The sequence below is a fragment of the Mastomys coucha genome, unplaced genomic scaffold (assembly GCF_008632895.1).
Source record: "Mastomys coucha isolate ucsf_1 unplaced genomic scaffold, UCSF_Mcou_1 pScaffold22, whole genome shotgun sequence".
In the NCBI taxonomy this organism is placed as follows: Eukaryota; Metazoa; Chordata; class Mammalia; order Rodentia; family Muridae; genus Mastomys; species Mastomys coucha.
Window position 1 is genome coordinate 112,188,476 of NW_022196905.1, and position 17,304 is coordinate 112,205,779.

The 17,304-nt window shown below is 49.9% G+C and overlaps 1 long non-coding RNA gene across 2 annotated transcripts; it reads left to right on the forward strand.

Annotated features, from left to right (window-relative positions):
* The first annotated feature begins 1,992 nt into the window (after positions 1 to 1,992).
* On the forward strand, positions 1,993 to 4,825 carry LOC116070865. Of its 2 annotated transcripts, none has more exons than XR_004110600.1 (2): positions 1,993 to 2,835; positions 4,126 to 4,825. It is a non-coding gene; the product is annotated as an uncharacterized LOC116070865 (long non-coding RNA). The 2 variants fall into 2 exon arrangements; XR_004110599.1 differs by having other exon boundaries at positions 1,993 to 2,432.
* Positions 4,826 to 17,304: the final 12,479 nt, after the last annotated feature.

Below are 17,304 nucleotides of genomic sequence, written 5' to 3' on the forward strand. Positions count from 1 at the left end.
GGTGTCTCTCTGTGAGTGCAGGCGTGTGCTGGCGGGTGTCTCTCTGAGTGCAGGCGTGTGCTGGTGGGTGTCTCTGTGAGTGCAGGCGTGTGCTGGCGGGATACTCTTCTCCCTTCTCTCTTCTTTCTCCTTCTCTCTCCCCAAGTCACCTGCCCTTGGCTTACTTATTTTCATACTGTCCTTCCCGACTCTCTTTTTATGAGGCCGGTGACAGAGGGGTTAGCCTTCATTCAAGTCTTCTGGATCAGACCCTTCGGGACCACATGCAAGAACTCACCTTTCTGGCCCATCTCATCCCAGGCCACTGTCGAGGCTGTTCCCCCCAACCCCACACACACTTTTCTGTCTGTTGCCATGGAAGCCTCTCCCTCTGCTTGCCTGATAAGGGAACACATACCCAGAATGCCCTGGGAATTTGAATTTCAGGCAGTATGTGTGTTTCGAGTAAGTACATCTCCTGCCTCATTTTTAGATACATTAACATTAAAAGGTGTAGTCTAACTGAGACTGAAATCTAGTTCAGCCTTTCACATTATAGTTGGCACCTGCCCTGGTACTTTGTTTTGTTTTGTTTTTGTTTTTGAGACAGGGTTTCTCTGTGTAACAGAGACCTGGCTGTCCTGGACTCACTCTGTAGACCAGGCTGACCTGGAACTCACAGAGATAGCCTGCCTCTGCCTACTGAGTGCTGAGATTAAAGGCGTGTGCCACAATGCCTAGCTCTGCCCTGGTACTGTTATTCATGCATTTGTTAATCTTGTCATGTGAGCATCTTCCACGTGTGTGGTGCTTGCCAGCTGGGGACTCCTAACTAGCTTAGTTTCTGCCTGCAAAGACTTTCCCTTTTTGCCTCAGAAGTCAGTCATAGCCTAGGGAGGCAAGCAGTGTGTCAGGAGCAGTAGGCATATGTGGCTCCAGAACGTGGATGCTTTGGGGGAGCTGGCTGGACATAGCAACAGCGTTCACTGCAATGTGCCCCTGAAGGTCACCTATATTTAAAGGAGACATCAGTAATCTGCGATGAGGATTAAAAGCAGTTTGTAAACAATAAAGTGGTTTCCCTGTATTGAAGTCTAGAGTCTTGTGGGCATTCAAGTCAAAATAATGATCCTATTCTAGGCTGATGGGATAGCTCAGTGGATAAAGTCCTTGCTGCCAAGTCCGGTGCCCTGAGTCCCATCCCTCAGGAGAAGGAGAGAAGAGACTCCTGCAAGTTGGCCTCTGCCAGCTACGAGTATCATGCCACTACCCACCCACAATAAAGAAATAAAAATGTAGCAAGATGGTTCTCTCCCTGTTAGGCCGAGAGCTCTCCTCAGGAGGGACTGTAAGTGCTTTCTCTCCTCATCTCAGTCATGGAGGACAATGCGCTCTGGTTCCCTTGGTCCCTGCCAGCTGCTGTTTAGGATTATTTCAGTTGCTTGCACCCGTGGTCTGTCCCCCGTCTTCGACAGCACAGAGACACTGAGACCACATGCAACACAAGGAGAAGATGATGCTGTCACTGCTCTGGTCAAGGTCTCAAGGTTGCTTCTGTGGGTGGCCCTGGGTAGTGAAAGGGGGGTTCAGGTAAGAAACCAGCGGGCCGTTGTAGCAGACCACTCTCCAGATATCAGTCCCTGGATATTGGTTACATGAGTACATCAACCCTCCCCCAAGGACAGAGCCCTAGACACTCACTGAAAGGCCCCACCTGGTCCCCTCTGAGTATTTTGTAATGAAGGGCTGTGGGGTCCTGCATGGCTCCAAGGATGGACATGACTCAGGGTGGTGAGGGAAATAAAGAAAAGACAAACAGAAAAAAGCTAGGATCGAATGGACTGGATTCTCTGATGGGAAAACGCAACACTGAGGGAGAGCAGGATGCTTATTACACGGAGTTGAACAGGGAGGCGGGGTCATTGCATACAGCTGAGCAAGGGGGCGTGGTCATTACGTACAGCTGAGCGAGGGGGCGGGATTATTGCATTACAACAAGGAGCCAGGCTTAGCTAATCTAGGTAGGAGCAGACCTTGAGAGTCTGTAGACATAGGAGAAATAGCCATGATGGACATTTTCTGCACACACTGTCAGCATCCACATGTGGACAAGAGGAAGGCTCTGCTATCCCTCTGTGCCTGAGCGGGGAGGACTTTGCTGTTTTCCCATGCGTCTGAGGCGATGGCGTCCGTGGTCTGGCACACATTCGCTCAGCTCTTCCTCGGTTCCTCAGATCTCCATCTGTTTTATTGCTTAGATGTTCGGGTAGATCCTTTTTAGTTCAGATTCAGTTTGCTGCAGTATCCAACACCAGACTGGAAAGATAATAAAAATCAAGATCGTAATAGCTGCTATGCTCAAGAAAAACAAAAGGAATGTTCTAGGAGGTTTAAGGGATTGGCCTCATCCAACCAACTGTCAATCATTTATTGTGGGCCCATCCACCCAGGAGGTGAGTCTCAACTAACTTCCAGTTATCCTGTCTAAATTGAAGGGCTGTAACATGCTCTGAAGAGTTCATCAGTGCTCATTAGTTAGAGTAGAAGAAAGACTTCCTCATAAACAGGTACTGGAGGATGTGACTAACCACTGGATAAAACAGCATTGGCCAGCAGTCTCTCTCCTGGCCAGCCTTGCTTGCACGGATACAATAACCGGACACAAACTGGTTAGTGTTTAAAGCTGCCAAGGTTTTTCTCTTTGGCTGCTAATCTCCACCACCACCTGGAAGCCACCTGGGCTCCTCTGCTGCATTGGGCCACATTCGGTTCCTGGGGGTTGCATGGTAGAAGAGAGCCAATTCTTGGAGGTTTTCCTTGAAGTTTTCCAAACTTCACAAGGACATCATGGTACATGTATGTGCCCCCCACCCCTTACACGCACACACACACACACACACACACACACACACACACACACACGGGTGCACATGCACAGGAACACATATACACACATGAGAGAGCGCACATGTACAGGAAGACATATAAACAGGAGCAAATGCACAGGCACACATAGGAACACATTCACACATGAACTCACACACACAGAAGCAAGCACACATGCACAGAAACACACAGGAACACATTGGCACATGAGCTCACTTGAGTGTGTGTGTGTGTGTGTGCGCGCACACACACACACACACACACACACACACATACACACACACGCACACACACACCAGGCAAAAACTAAGAGTAAGTGCAGATGACTATATTATTACGGGGGTGGGGGTTGGGGTGGGTGTGGGAAGGAGACTTTAAGGCAAATGGTACTTTTAGAAATAAAGAGGCGCATACCACAATGTCAAAAGATTCAATTCACAGGGGAGCTAGAATAATTTTAAACTTGTATGCACTTAACACATGCCCAAACCCACAATTACAGTGGGATATTTTAACATGCCTCTCTGGGTAATTGAGAGCTGAAACACGCAAAAAAGTAACGAAGAAAAGAAAAAGACGGGGACAGATAATTAACAGCCGAGATCTAATGGACACACTGAGAAGCCACAATTAGAGACGACCGTGGCCTTCTCAGGATTTGGAAAATATAATCACATCCCTGGGGCTGCAGAGTCAGCCTTCCTCGTTACCAAGGCACTGACTGCTGAGGGCCGAAGAAAGCGCAGAAGGTTCTGAGAACATGGCAGTTCCCCCACCTTTCGACTCCCCACCCCTAAGTTTTTTTGCCTTTCCTAGCAACTGGGTGGACCTAACATGAGTGTGTGTGGCCCAGGCCTCAGACTCTGCTGGAACCCCTCAAACAGGCTGATGGGTGGCAGTGTTTTCCATGGGTCAAGCAGCCAGTTGTGAACAAAGACAAGGAGTGGATTCAAGGAGCCTCCCTATGGGCTGTCGACCTGATTTGGGGACAGGCCGATGGGTGTTAGGGCTGAAAGTTTCCTGCCCACCAGCACTAGGATGCTCTGATAATCAAGAGATTGACCCATAGAGCCCAGTACGTATGTGAGGCAATCAGAACCACATGGGTACAATGGGTACATGCGTGCATGTATGCGTGTGTGTGTGTGTGTGTGTGTGTGTGTGTGTGTGTGTGTGGTGGGGTAGTAAGCCATATGTCTGTGGGACCAAATCCAGCCCATCACCTGTTTTTGTGTGGTTTTGGATTTTTTTTTTTAACAGTATTTTAAGGTTCATAAGAAAATGAAAGATTTCCCACCAACATCATGCCCTCAACCCGCAGCCTCTGCCAACATTAGCCACTGAGCCAGAGGTGCAGTCTGTCACAGCGATGAGCCCTTCCTGACAAGCACACATCCTGCCTTCCCGCTGTGGGAGGGGCTTCTGTTGGCTCACAGTTCGAGGCATCGACACTCCATTGGCTCACAGTTCGAGGCATCAACACTCCGGAAGCAGAGAGACCGACACCTATGCCCAGCTCGCTTTCTCCTTTGTATCCAGTCCAGGCGCCCATCCTAGGGACGATGCTATCCACACTTAGTGTGGATCTTCCCTCCTCAGTTTATCTAAGCTGAAAACTCCCTCATGGGTGTGCCCAGTGGCTTGTCTCTGTGTGAGGCTAGATCCTATTGACAATCAAGACCACCATGCAGGGGCCTTTCTTCTTCAGGCATGTGCCTGTTCTAGAACATTCGAGAGTCAGAAACGTATGGCGTGCGGCCTTCCTCGATGACTTCACACGCTGTGTATACTTACCCTCTTGTGTCTCTCCATACCCTGGCAGCTCGGTTCTTTTTAGTCTTGAATGTTGACAGCCCCTACCTGACCACCCCAGCTTATTCATAGCTTTACTTCCTAAAGAACACCTTGGCTGTTTTCAGGTGTTTGGCTGTTATGAATAAAGCTCTTATAAGCATCCACATGAAGGCTTTACAAATGAATGGAAGTATGAATTTTTCTATATTTATGGGCTGGCAAAATGGCTCAGGGAAAGGGTGATTGCACCCAAGCCGGACAACATGAGCTTGATACCCAGAACTCACAAGGAGGGAGGAAAGAACTGAGTTCCAAAAGTTGCCCTCTGACCCTACAGGAGTGCCAAAGCAGGTGTCCGTCCTAAATATAAATTTAAATATGGATTTATTCTGTTGTTTATGACCAGAGTCTCATGTATTCCAGGCTAGTCTCCAGCTCCCTATATAGATAATGTAAGGGTGACCTTGAACATCTCCCACTCTTGCCTCTACCTCCAGTGCTGGGCAAGCCTCTACTAACTGAGCTGAGTCCTGGAAGTATTTAATCTGGCCAAATACCAGGTATAGCAGATGCAAGGCTGTATAGGAGGGCTTCACTTAGTTTTACAGAAACCACCCAGGTGTCTCTCAAAGAGGCTGGGCCATGCTGAGTCCACCAGCAATGACTAAGTACCCCTGTGGATCTATAACCTTACCAACATCTGCGGGGTTCTGACAGGTGTGTATCAATTCCCCCATAATTTGCATATCTCCCTGGTGACATAAAGCCTAACACATCTCACAAGAGGTAGGCCTGCCATAGTCCATCCAGCAGCTCTCACTGAGGCCACACACAGCAAACCCAGGGATACTGTCACATACTCACTGGTGAAGGCCTGTGTGATTCAGGGGGGTCAGACATTTAAGGTCACTTGGAGTCTGTCTTAGTTAGGGCTTTACTGCTGTGAACAGACACAATGACCAAGGAGGTAACTCTTGTAAGGACAACATTTAATTGGGGCTGGCTTACAGATTCAGAGGTTCAGTCCATTATCATCAAGGTAGGAACATGGCAGCATCCAGGCAGGCATGGTGCAGGAGGAGCTGAGAGTTCTACATCTTCATCTGAAGGCTGCTAGCGGAAGACTTCTAGGCAGCTAGGATGAGGATCTTAAAAGTCCACACCCACAGTGACATACCTACTCCAACAGGGCCATACCTTCTAATAGTGCCACTCCCTGGGCTGAGCATATGCAAACCATAACAGAGTCCCAGGCAAGCCTGGGCTACAAGAGACCATCTTTTCCTCCTTTCATGCCCTTCTCTTTACCCTACCTCTCTCTCTCTCCTCCTCCTCCTTTCCCTTCCTCTCCTCTCCTCCCTCCTCTCTTGAGTCTTTCTCACGATCGACCTTCATCTCTAAGCAAGTTCAGTGACCCGTCCCTCCCTCCCTAACCTGACCTCCCTGACTCGGGGCTGAAACTTCCATTTGTCTACTGTGCAGGGTTTGGGTCACTTCCTCTGCTGGACCTGGATTGCCTCCGTTAGGGGACTCATCCCTCTCTGTAGGTCCTGGGCAGCTGGAGGGGGTTATGTGCATCTGAACTCCAGGATCTTCTCAGATCCAGTTAGTCCTGAAGGGTAGCATCAGAGGAGCAGACCATCCCCAGTGCTGTCACAGGGTCACAGGATCACAGGCCTGGCATGGTTCTTACTGAATAAGAGATTCTTGGACACTAATGGCAGGCACTAAGTGGGCTCTGTAATTTCTAGATATCTCAACAGCTCACTGGGCATGAGGTAGGGTGCAGATCCCACTCTCCCTGCGCCAGTTTCCATGGTAGCAATCACAGGGAGGCATCTTTCTAGCCTCTTTGTAGGTGGCCACTGTTCTCCAGTTTCTCAGCCTATTTCCTTGTGAAGATATTGCTTCCTTCCGACCCCAGGGTCCTAGCTACTACTTTCCAGCACGGTAGCCCTGAGTTCTTAGGAGGGATGCAACCTCGAGTCTGTGAGTCCCAGGAGAGAGCGAATCCTGCACTATTAGGTGCATCCATTTTCAAGTAGAAATCCGAGCCGAGCTCATGTCCTTCCACATGTGGCCAGCAGGTGTCACCACAGACCAGGCAGCAGCCGAGCTCTGGCGCCATGTCAGCTGGGCAGTTGGAGCCCGGGATGGTGATGGGGAGTTGGGGTGGAGTTGTAAGGACCCTGGGATATGTCCCCAAGTACCAGCTACAGAAATTACTTGAGAGGATCAGAGAGGCAAGGCCATTTGCTCCAGGCCACACAGCACTCAGCAAGCAAGGGGCAGGCTGGGTGAGCTGATGCCCTAAGAGGGAACGAAACTTACCCAGGGTCACATTGTCTGTTTGTGGCCAAGCTAAGGGCTGAACACAATCTGGGCTTGTATTACTGTTTGTTCAGTTCTTTTGAGACAGGGTCTCACTGTTTAGACCTGGTTAGTCTGGAAATTAATATGTAGCTCAGGATGGCCTAACACCTCTGTCGATCCTCCAGCCTCTGTCCAAAGTAATAGGATGACACCATTCTGATTGTATGACTATTTTTGACTGACAGCTCCCAGCTGTATCTGCTTGCAGGGCACAAGCCCTGGTGGTGTTTCCTTACCAGCACCAAGGCTGCCTGTGGCTAGTGCTTTATGAGTCTCACACAGTCTGTCACTGTCCTCTGGGGACTTTGTAAACCAAGGCTGCAGAGGGTCTGTAACTAGTCTTGTTTCCAGAAGGCAGACCCTCCCACCCTCAGCAAACCGCCTCCATTCAGGCCCACACACTTCTGTCATTCCCATCCTTTCTTCCAGAGTGCTGTGCTTGCACAGGGAGATGCTGTGTGTCTCTGAGCACCCAGGGGACTTCTGCTTGGGGTTACCTTCTGTGGCCTCTCCCTGGCTTCCTTTTAATACTGTGTGTGTGTGTGTGTGTGTGTGTGTGTGTGTGTGTGTGTGTGTATGTACATGGGACTTGTCTTCAAGAACACAGTTGCATATTAAATAGGGACATTGGGTCAGCAGTGGGCTTCATGTGGGACTGGATTCTGCACTATGGCTCTGCCCTGTGACACTGCATTCCTAGTATTTTGACATGTCTGTAACCTTTGCACAATGACAAAACTGGTTCTGTAATTCATTTCTAATTCAGACTGCATGCAAATGTATTTTGTTATTTATTTGAAAATTCACATTTATCTTATTTTATGCATCTAAGTGTTCTGCCTGCACATATTTCTTGGTGTCATGTGTGTACCTGTTGCCCTAGGACATCAGAGAAGGGCATCAGATTCACTGGAACTGGAGTTACAGATGTTACTAACTACAGAAGCCTACTAAAGAAGATGGCCGAGGTCCTGTGATGCCATCAGTGTCCGGAAGGTGCTGCTCCAGGGAGCCCCAGTTCCATAGATTCTTCCCTGAGACCTAACTGCTTAGGTGTAGGACTTGGCCTAGCTTCACTTTTGCAGATGGGGAAACAAAGGCCTTTTGGGCTGACTAGTAAAAGTCATAAGCTTGTTGAGTCCCTCGAGCTCCTCCAGCATCAGGGCTGGGCAGCTGCATCGGTATGCATGGGTGTGGGGGCACATGAGATCTCTCAGGTGACAGCTGACCCTGAAAGGTCTCTCAGGGTCACAGCCTGACACCTGTGTATGTCTGTTGCCGTGACTCATGGTACCCATCACCCATGAGAGCTGCCGACCCTGCATCCCACTAACCTCCCAACCTTGGCTGTGTCTCACATCAACTTCCATGGGAATGAATGGCCATTTGCTTGCTATTAATTCCACGGCTAGAGCTTGGGTGACTACTAGCCATTGCAGTTAGAGGCTACAACACCAGCCCTCAGCATTTATGGCTTTTGTGTCTGTGGGCACAAGAACTGTGAATTGGAAATAGAAAATTAAAAAGCTGCGACCACTGACTGGCCCAAATTGAGACCTATCCCACAGGCAAGAGCCAATCCCTGACACTATTAATGATACTGTATGTTTGCAGACAGGAGCCTAGCATAACTGTCCCCCAACAGTTGCAAAGACCCACAGGCAAACATTAGCTGGAGCCCAGGGAGTCTTGTGGAAGAGTTGGGCAAAGGATTGAGGGCTCCAAAGTGGTTAGGGACTCCACAGGAAGACCAACAGAGTCAACCAACTTGGACCCTTGGGGGATCCCAGAGACTGAACCACCAACCAAAGAGCAAGCATGGGCTGGACCTAGCCCCCCCACCCCCGCCCCACATGTAGCAGGTGTGCAGCTTGGTCTTTATGCAGGTCTCACAACTGGAATGAAGGCTGTCCCTAAACCTGTTGCCTGCCTACGGATCCCATTCATCTATCTGGGCTGCCTTGTCTTGCCTCAGTGGGAGAGGATGCACCTAGCCTTGGAGTGACTTGATGTGCCAGGATAGGGTTGTACCCTGGGGGGCCCTCCCCTCTCTCAGAGGAGGAGGGAAGGGAGGAATGGGGGGAGGAGCTGTTTGAAGAGGGGACTGGGAGGAGGGGACTGATATTGGGATGTAAAGTGAATAAGTAAATAAATTAATGGAAAAAACTGGTGACTACGCCATACACAGACCGTGTTCCTCTCGGCTGCTGCAGCATATTTAGGCCACCTAGACAGGAGTTAAGTACTCAGAAAGACACATGCAGGTTCCATTTGAATGATAATAGTCTCGGACCTTACTATCTGCAGGGCCAACCCCTGTGGATACCATGGGGTACTATAATGTCACCTGGGGCCCCTTGGAGACTTGGCATCTTTGAAGTGAGTCTGGCCACCTGGCTCTCTTGCCCATCCTCCTGGACTTTGAAGCTGGAGATTGTGCATTTCTTCCATGGTATGGGTGTGGGCTGCCAGGGAGATCTGGCTAGTGGCAAGGATGCCTCTGTTGCCACCCTCTTCTCTAGCTGGACACTTCCATGGTGATCGTCTGTCCTCTGAGAGGTGGACTGTGCTGTCTCTGCCTCAATGCCTGGCCTAATAGGGAATGTGAACATAGAAGAACTGGGTCCAGGCTACTTGGTGGGTCTGGCCTGCTTGACTAAGCATTCAAATATATGAGTCTATGGGGGCCATTTTTATGCAAGCCACCACACAGACAGTGATGCAGTCTAAGTAGTTAGACAATAGCTGCCTTTACCAAAGGGGCTGAGACCCTGGTAGCTGTTCTGTCCAGGAGGGTGATTTCTCTGCTGTCCCTCTCTGGAGCATTCCTGTTGAGCTGTTGCCTCCTTGTTGGAAGCTGGAAGAATGGGTTCTGACATCAGTGAAAGAACGCAGCAGCTGCTGCAGAGTAGATGAACTGGCTGGCAAGGTGAGAAGAGAGCAGGCAAGAAGGGAAGCTGTTCACAGTGTGACTCTTTCAGCTTCGGATAACCTGGTGAGGAAAACCTGACGGCCTGTCTGCAAGAAGCGACTCTAGATCCAGTCAAGTTCACAACCAAGATTATGAAGGCTTGAATGAGAATGGTTTATGCGCACACACGCGCACACACCCCCTCACCCCACCCCCACCCCCACATTTTTAAATGCTTGGTCCCCAATTGGTGGAAATGTTTGGGAAGGATTAGGACGTATATCACTGGGGGATGGGGTGAGGTATGGGCTTTGAAGTTTCAACAGTCTGTGCCATTTCTACCATTTACTCTCTCTCTGTCTCTCTCTGCCTCTGTCTCTCCCTCCCTCTCTCTCTTTTCTCTCTCCATCCCTCCTTTCTCCCTCCCCCTCCCTCCATCATGCTTGTGGATCAGATATGAGCTCTCAGCTACTGCTCCAGCACCCTACATGCCCACCCGCTGCTGTGCTCCCTCCATGACAGTCACAGATTCACCCTCCAGAACCATAAGCCCCCCCGATAAGCACTCTCTTCCCTAAGTTGCCTTGGTCATGGAGTCTCTTCACTTTGATGGAATAGTAACTAAGACAGAGATTAAACATCAGACTTGTTGCTTTGACAACCAGCCAGTGTCCTTCAGCTCCCAGGGAGACAGTGATGAGAGTTTGCAGGCTGTCTATCAGGCCAGCACAGCAAGAGAGATTCCTCTCCAGCCCTTGATCTTCAGGCACCAGCACCATCTCCAAAGGGGGTGAAGTTGCTGCCACTTCTCCAGACTCCTGACCTTGTTGTGGAAAGAGGATCACTTATTTTCTTGGGGCAAAATTTGGGTCTTGGGCACAGAATTGTCTTGGGTGAATGGGAGATAGTGATTGGACTAGTCCTTGGATCTCTACACGTGACAACTTTGTCCCCACTCCTCACCACCAAAGCAGTAGCCTGAAGTACCTGTGAGGGGCCAACTACCTCAGCAGAGAGGCTCCCATGTGTACATGAGTGCCCTTCAGTGAAGGGGTTGGAAGACCACCATGTTGTCCTTTTCATTGATACGTGAAAGGCCCCGTTCTGAAGGTATCTCAGAGCTGCCCAATCTTCAAGTGACAAGCAGTGTGCAAAAATTATGAGTGGAAAATTCTAAGTGAAATTTGGGGCAGGGATGATCTTTGAGTATGAGGGAGACATTTTCACCTCTGGTGACCATAACTCAGGAGCTAGGTCACTCACTGTCATTAGACACTTCTATGGAGCCAGTGGTTCTGGGTCCTTATGAACTTGAATGAATTTCACAGGCACTGAAGGGCAAGCTTTAAAGGGGGATTTTATTGTAGAGATAAAGCTTGAAGCAGCATATGGGCTTCTCCTATGTAGGTAGGGGTAGGGGTGTTGCCTGTGAGCCATTTGTTTCAGTCTTCTTATGGGATTTATTGTAGAAACTGGACTGGGACTGGGGACATTTCTCAGGGGATGGTTTATTCTCTAGGTTTACCACAGGCTGAGCCATTTGTTGGATGGTGGGATAGGGCACACAGTGCACTTGCTCTTCTGGCCTAACCATAGAAATGATCACATGCTGTCTGCACACTTCTCCCCCAGTTACAGAGGAGCTATACTCCCCCCGACCGCTGGCTATCCACCTTTGCTGGCCAGGGCAGCATTGGTAGCTACTGTCCATGAAGCCGTTGTTGGTCTCTGATCCCAGTGGGGTCTGCTCAGCTACTCATGTTCTCATGTCTGTGGGGCCAGCCTTTGGTTTTCACATGGGTCCTTCCCTTCCACTGTCCTCTTCCCCTACTAAGAAAGCTCTGGGATGTCCTAAGAGCTAGCTGCCATTTTCCTTGCTTACCCCACACTAGCTCCCTGTCTCTGGCACTGAAGGGGCACAGAATTCTCCTTCCTGGGATGGGCAGAGGCTTCTCAGAACTGTTCTTACAATTCCATCTGTTACAATAGTGGCATTGGAAGAGAGAGTGTGGGGCTGGAGAGATGGCACAACGCTGAATGGCATCGGATGCTCTTGCAGGGGACCCCAATGCAGTGCCCGGAACCCAGGTCAGACAGTGCCCGGAACCCAGGTCAGACAGTGCCTGGAACCCAGGTCAGACAGTGCCCAGAACCCAGGTCAGACAGTGCCCGGAACCCAGGTCACACAGTCCCAGGAACTCAGGCCTGTGTCACCAGCTTCAGTGCCTAGAACCCAGGCCTGTGGCACCAGCTTCAGTGCCCGGAACCCAGGTCAGACAGTGCCTGGAACCCAGGTCAGACAGTGCTCGGAACCCAGGTCAGACAGTGCCTGGAACCCAAGTCAGACAGTGCCTGGAACCCAGGCCTGTGTCACCAGCTTCAGGAGCTGTGCTGTCCTCTTCGGGTCTCCTTGAGAGACTACACTCACACACACATACTCCCGCACGCATACTTATATAATTACAGATTTAAAAATAAAATAAAGAGGACAGAATGCATGAAAGAGCAATGTGCCCCTCTGTGTGTCTCAGAGAAGAGAGCATCCCAGGCACCAGCAGCTGCTGCCTCTGGCTTTGTCTTCCCAGAGCCTCATCTCACCTTTACCTGGTCAGCATGGCCATCCTATGTGCAGCCCAAAGCCCTCATATTTACCTTCCTCGGTGATCCAGAGCTCACTGTCTTGACCCCGACTTCCATTCTCACTGCAATAAAAAAGATACAACAAATCCAGGGGAGAGAAGACAGTTTCCATAAACATCAGCCATGGCGTTAAGATCACGAAACAGGAACTGGGTGCTATGAAAAAAGCAGCAAGCACAACGAAGAGTTCTTAGAAGTTGCTCCAAGAGTACTTCATAGCCCAGGAGAAGCGACAGAGGAGAAGAATTAGAAAACAGAGCCGAGGAAAAGTCCAGAAGTTGAACTAAAATAGGAATAGAGAAGAGACAGGAGCAAAAGAAGAGTAAATAGTTAACCCAGAGCAACACCCAATAAGTTCTAGCAATAAAAAGAGAAAAACATGGAGTCTCGAATGTGCCCAAAGATATAATACAAGAAAATAAAGAATATTGTGGACACAGGATGAGTGAGGATTCACAACTGGACAGTTTGAAACTTCAAGTTTGTGTTCAGGCACATTTTCCAGTAGTTGGTTTGAACAAGCCAGTTCCAAGTGCTTCTGTTGTTCGATCTAGGTGGTCTAAGCTACACCAGGCATGCCCACTGTGCCTCTGTGAGTTCAGCCATTACCCTTCACTCCCTAAACCTCACATCTTTGTCCTTTTCTGTAGGACAGTGTTTCTCAACCTTCCTAATGCTGAGAGCCTTGAGTACAATTCCTCCTGCTGTGGCAACCCCCACCCATAAAATTATTTTCATTGCTCCTTTGAAACTGTAGTTTTGCTATGGTTATGAATTATAATGTAAATATCTGTGTTTTCAGATGGTCTTTTGAGGGAGGCAACCCACAGGTTAAGAACTGCTGCTCTAGGCCCTTATCAGCCAGGCGGAACCTTCCTCTGACACTGGTCACAATGTAGGCGATAGGTTATTTCTCTCTGCTACTCATTAGATGTTGGGTTTCTCGTCCAGTCAGTGTCTGTGCTCTAGGGAACACGTAGACTGTGAGTGCCTCTCTGAGACAGCAGAAAGCTGCTTCTTCTCAATGTTTAGTAAAGCCATTAGTTTATTACAGTGTCTTGTGGATGTGTCAAGAACCCTCAAGGTCACACATGGACTCCTGAAACCCAGCAATCCTCTTCGTAGGCACTGGCAGCAGACATGGAGTCCCAGGTCTTCAGTGAGAAGCAGTTGCTGGCTGCCACACTGCCTTCAGATGTCACCTACACAGTCTCAGAGCTGCACTCAGATCATCTTCAGAGAGGTCAGTCCCAGAAGCCAGGCCCCTGCGTGCTCAACACCCCAGCATCCTTCCGGTTCGCTCTCTTCATGCTGAGCTCAGTGCCCATGTATCTCTTCCATTAGCTCCTCTGTTGTGACATCTGAGCTCACAACCCAGTCTCAACCATGCCATGTAGCCAAAGCCTCCCTCCATGGCCTGTGCTTCATGAACACTGACCACACCCGGAGGCCAGCTTCCCCTTCAGCCCTCTCTTTCCCAGCCCCATTTTGTCTAAACTTCCAGCTAACTGAAGAAATGTCTTGTTTGGGTTGGGACGCCCTTTTCCAGCAGGACTCTTTACCATTTAAGTCACTTAGTGTTACTGTGATTACAAATAACCCATAGAAAGAACCCAAGGGGGAGGGAGTCATTTGGCTCACAGTTTCTGAGGGCCCAGTCTGTGACAGCTTGGCACTGAGTGCTTTGGCAGAACATCAAACTAGTGGGAAACCCAAAGTGGAGGCAGACTGGGAGACAGACAGCCGTGAGGCAATATATTCCAAGGACAAACTCCCGCAGCCTACTTCTTCTAGCTGGTCCCCATGTTCCAAAGGTTCCAGAGCCTTCAAAACAGCTCTACCCTCTGGAGACCAAGTGTCTAAAGCATGACCCTGAGGAGACACTTCAGATTCAAGCCACAACACCATCCTTTTGGGGCCTTCCACAACACTGGACACTGACCAACCCTGCACCCTGACTGTCAGTGATTAGATTTTTCTTGGCTTCTCTTCTGGCTTTCCTTGCTGTGGCCACGTGTTCCAGTGCATAATCAATGCTGAGGTCTTGCCTTCCATGTCTCTTCTGGAGAGGAGAGGCCTTTCCTGGGTTCCTGTGCTGGGTGTTTCATGTCAACTTGACAGAAGCTAAAGTCATCTGAGAGAAGGGAACCTCAATTCAGAAAATGTCTCCAGAAGATCCAGCTGTAGTAGGGCTGGAGAGATGTAAGAGCAGCAGTTAAGAGCACTGACTGCTCTTCCAGAGGTCATGAGTTCAATTCCCAGCAACCACATGGTGGCTCACAACCATCTGTAAAGGGATCCAATGACCTCTTCTGGTGTGTCTGAAGAAAGTGACAGTGTACTGAGTACTCACAATAAACAAACAAACAAACAAACAAATCTTTTACAAAAGCATTATTAAAAAATCCAGCTGTAGGGCATTTTCTTTGTTGGACCATTGAAAGGCAGTCTGTGTTCTTGGTTGAGCGAGGCTTACTATGGAGACCCAGTAGAAAATGCTACAAGGGACAGAATAGTAAGCTACGCCCCCAGACATTAGGCTGCTGACACCATGAGTGCTCACTTCAGTATCCTATGCTGTCTATCTCGTAGACAATGCCCTAGCTCCCAGCATTCTGGCAGGATTCTACCCCCCACAGTCACCTGACCACAACAGGTATGCCCTGCCCCTGGGAACAAAGTAGTCCAGCCCACTACAAAAGGGGCTGAGTGAGCCCACCTCTCTCTCTCAACCTCTCACTCTTAACTTCTCGTCTCTACTCTCACCTCCTGCTCCCTCTCTCCACATGGCCATGCCAGCCTCTACTTTTCTTCTCTCTCTCTCTCTCTCTCTCTCTCTCTCTCTCTCTCTCCTCTCTTTCTCTTCCTCCCTCCCTCTTCCTCTCCTCCCTCCCTCTCTTTCTCTCTTTCTCTCCTTTCTACAATAAAGCCTAAAAACTATGGACTGCCTCCTTTCATCTAGATTCTCTGTGCTAGAGTAATGAATTAGGCCTTCCCCTAAAGAGCTGCTTCTAATCCCCCAAGGGAAAGTCTTACAGCTCTAGCCTGGAGACCTGACTAAGGACTCTCACCCCACGCTGCCTGGGAACCATCGGGCTCACCCCCCTCCCCGCCCCTTTTCTCCCTTCTGTCCCACCCCCAGTGGGGGGCACCTCGTTCTCAGCTCTTCCGCAATATCCAGGGGCATCTGAGATGTCTCAGACTGAGAGCCCTCAGTCTGAGGGGTTGTTCCCTCTCCACCCCTCGTGGACTGGGATAGTGGCTTCCCACAGCCAGACGCCCACCGGGTGGAGTGGAGAGCTCCTGAGCAACCTCCCATGATGGGGAAGGGCCCAGCCATTGTGGGTGGAGCCATCCCTGGGCTGGCTGTCCTGGGCTCTATAAGAAAGCAGGTTGAGCATGCCATGGGGAGCAAGCCAGTAAGCAGCATCCTTCCCTGGCCTCTGCATCAGCTCTTGCCTCCAGGTTCTTCCTGCTTGACTTCCTGTCCTGACTGCCTTCAATGATGAACAGTGATATAGAAGTTTAAACCCAGAAACCCCTCTCCTCCCGAGATGCTTTGGTCAAGGTGTTTCACCTCATCAGAAGTAACGCTAAAAAGACAGCTCTGGACTAGTTAGCACCCCCAGTTTGTTAGTTAGTACCCCCAGTTTGCTAATTAGCATCCCTAGTTTGCTAGTTTTCTCTCACTCTGGCCTAAGTATTAACTCAACCCATCTCCTTTAACTAGTTTAAAACTCTTATTTTCATCATTTCATAGCATGCACAATGGACTTTAATCATGCCTCCCCCAACTGTCCTCTCTTCCCCTCCTCTCTGTCCTTCCTTTCAATGAGCCCCACTCCTTGAACCCACAGTTCTGTTTTGTGCCATCTGTGTTCGTTGTCTCCACAGACAGAGCTCGGCTGGGGCTGCTCCTCAAGGGGGCATGTGAGGGGAATGCGAGCAACAGGGAAAGGAGAGGTAAGCAAGAATATGATCTTCAGAGGAAACAGATCCACGGAACAGGATCCAGAGTCTGGAAATAGACTCACCCATGGGCAGTCAACAAGCCCGGGAGGCCTTCTCAGCCCATGGCACAGAGTGACCCAGTGTCTGAACATACGACCCCTTCACTCCACTTTACAGGAGAAACCCTGAGTGGGAGCACAAGCCTACATGGGTGGGGGGGGCAGCATGTAGAAAAACCCACCCCGTGTAGCTTGTAGAAAAAAGTGCTGGAGGGCATCATGGAAACCTTGAGGGTAAGGAGAAGACGTGGTTGTTGACAACAGATCAGGTGCTTCTCAGGAAACACAGATATTCTTTCTGTAACTACTTTAGTGTATATAGTTGCTGGTTTGTGAGAGCTGTGGGCATGCGGGCATTGTATTTTGGTTATATCCACCTCCACCGCCACTTCAAACACCTCCCAGCTCCCGCTCCCTGCCGTGTCCCCCTCCCAACGTCATCTCCTCTTTTCATAGCTCACTGGGTCCAGTCAGGGGCCACCAGAAAGGGCAACCTACCAGGGGCCACCTCCCTGAAGAAAACCGACTTTCTCCCTGCCTCCTCCCAGAAGTCAGAGGTCCTCTACTAGGGGGCGGAGCTTCCTGAGCTCCTCCCCCTCTGCGGGAGGGGGCGTTCCCTGGCTTGATCTTACGCAGGTCTTGTGCTGATAGCCACAGCGCTGTGAGCTTACCATTGCAACGATGGCCCTGCCACATTCAGAAGATGGCGTT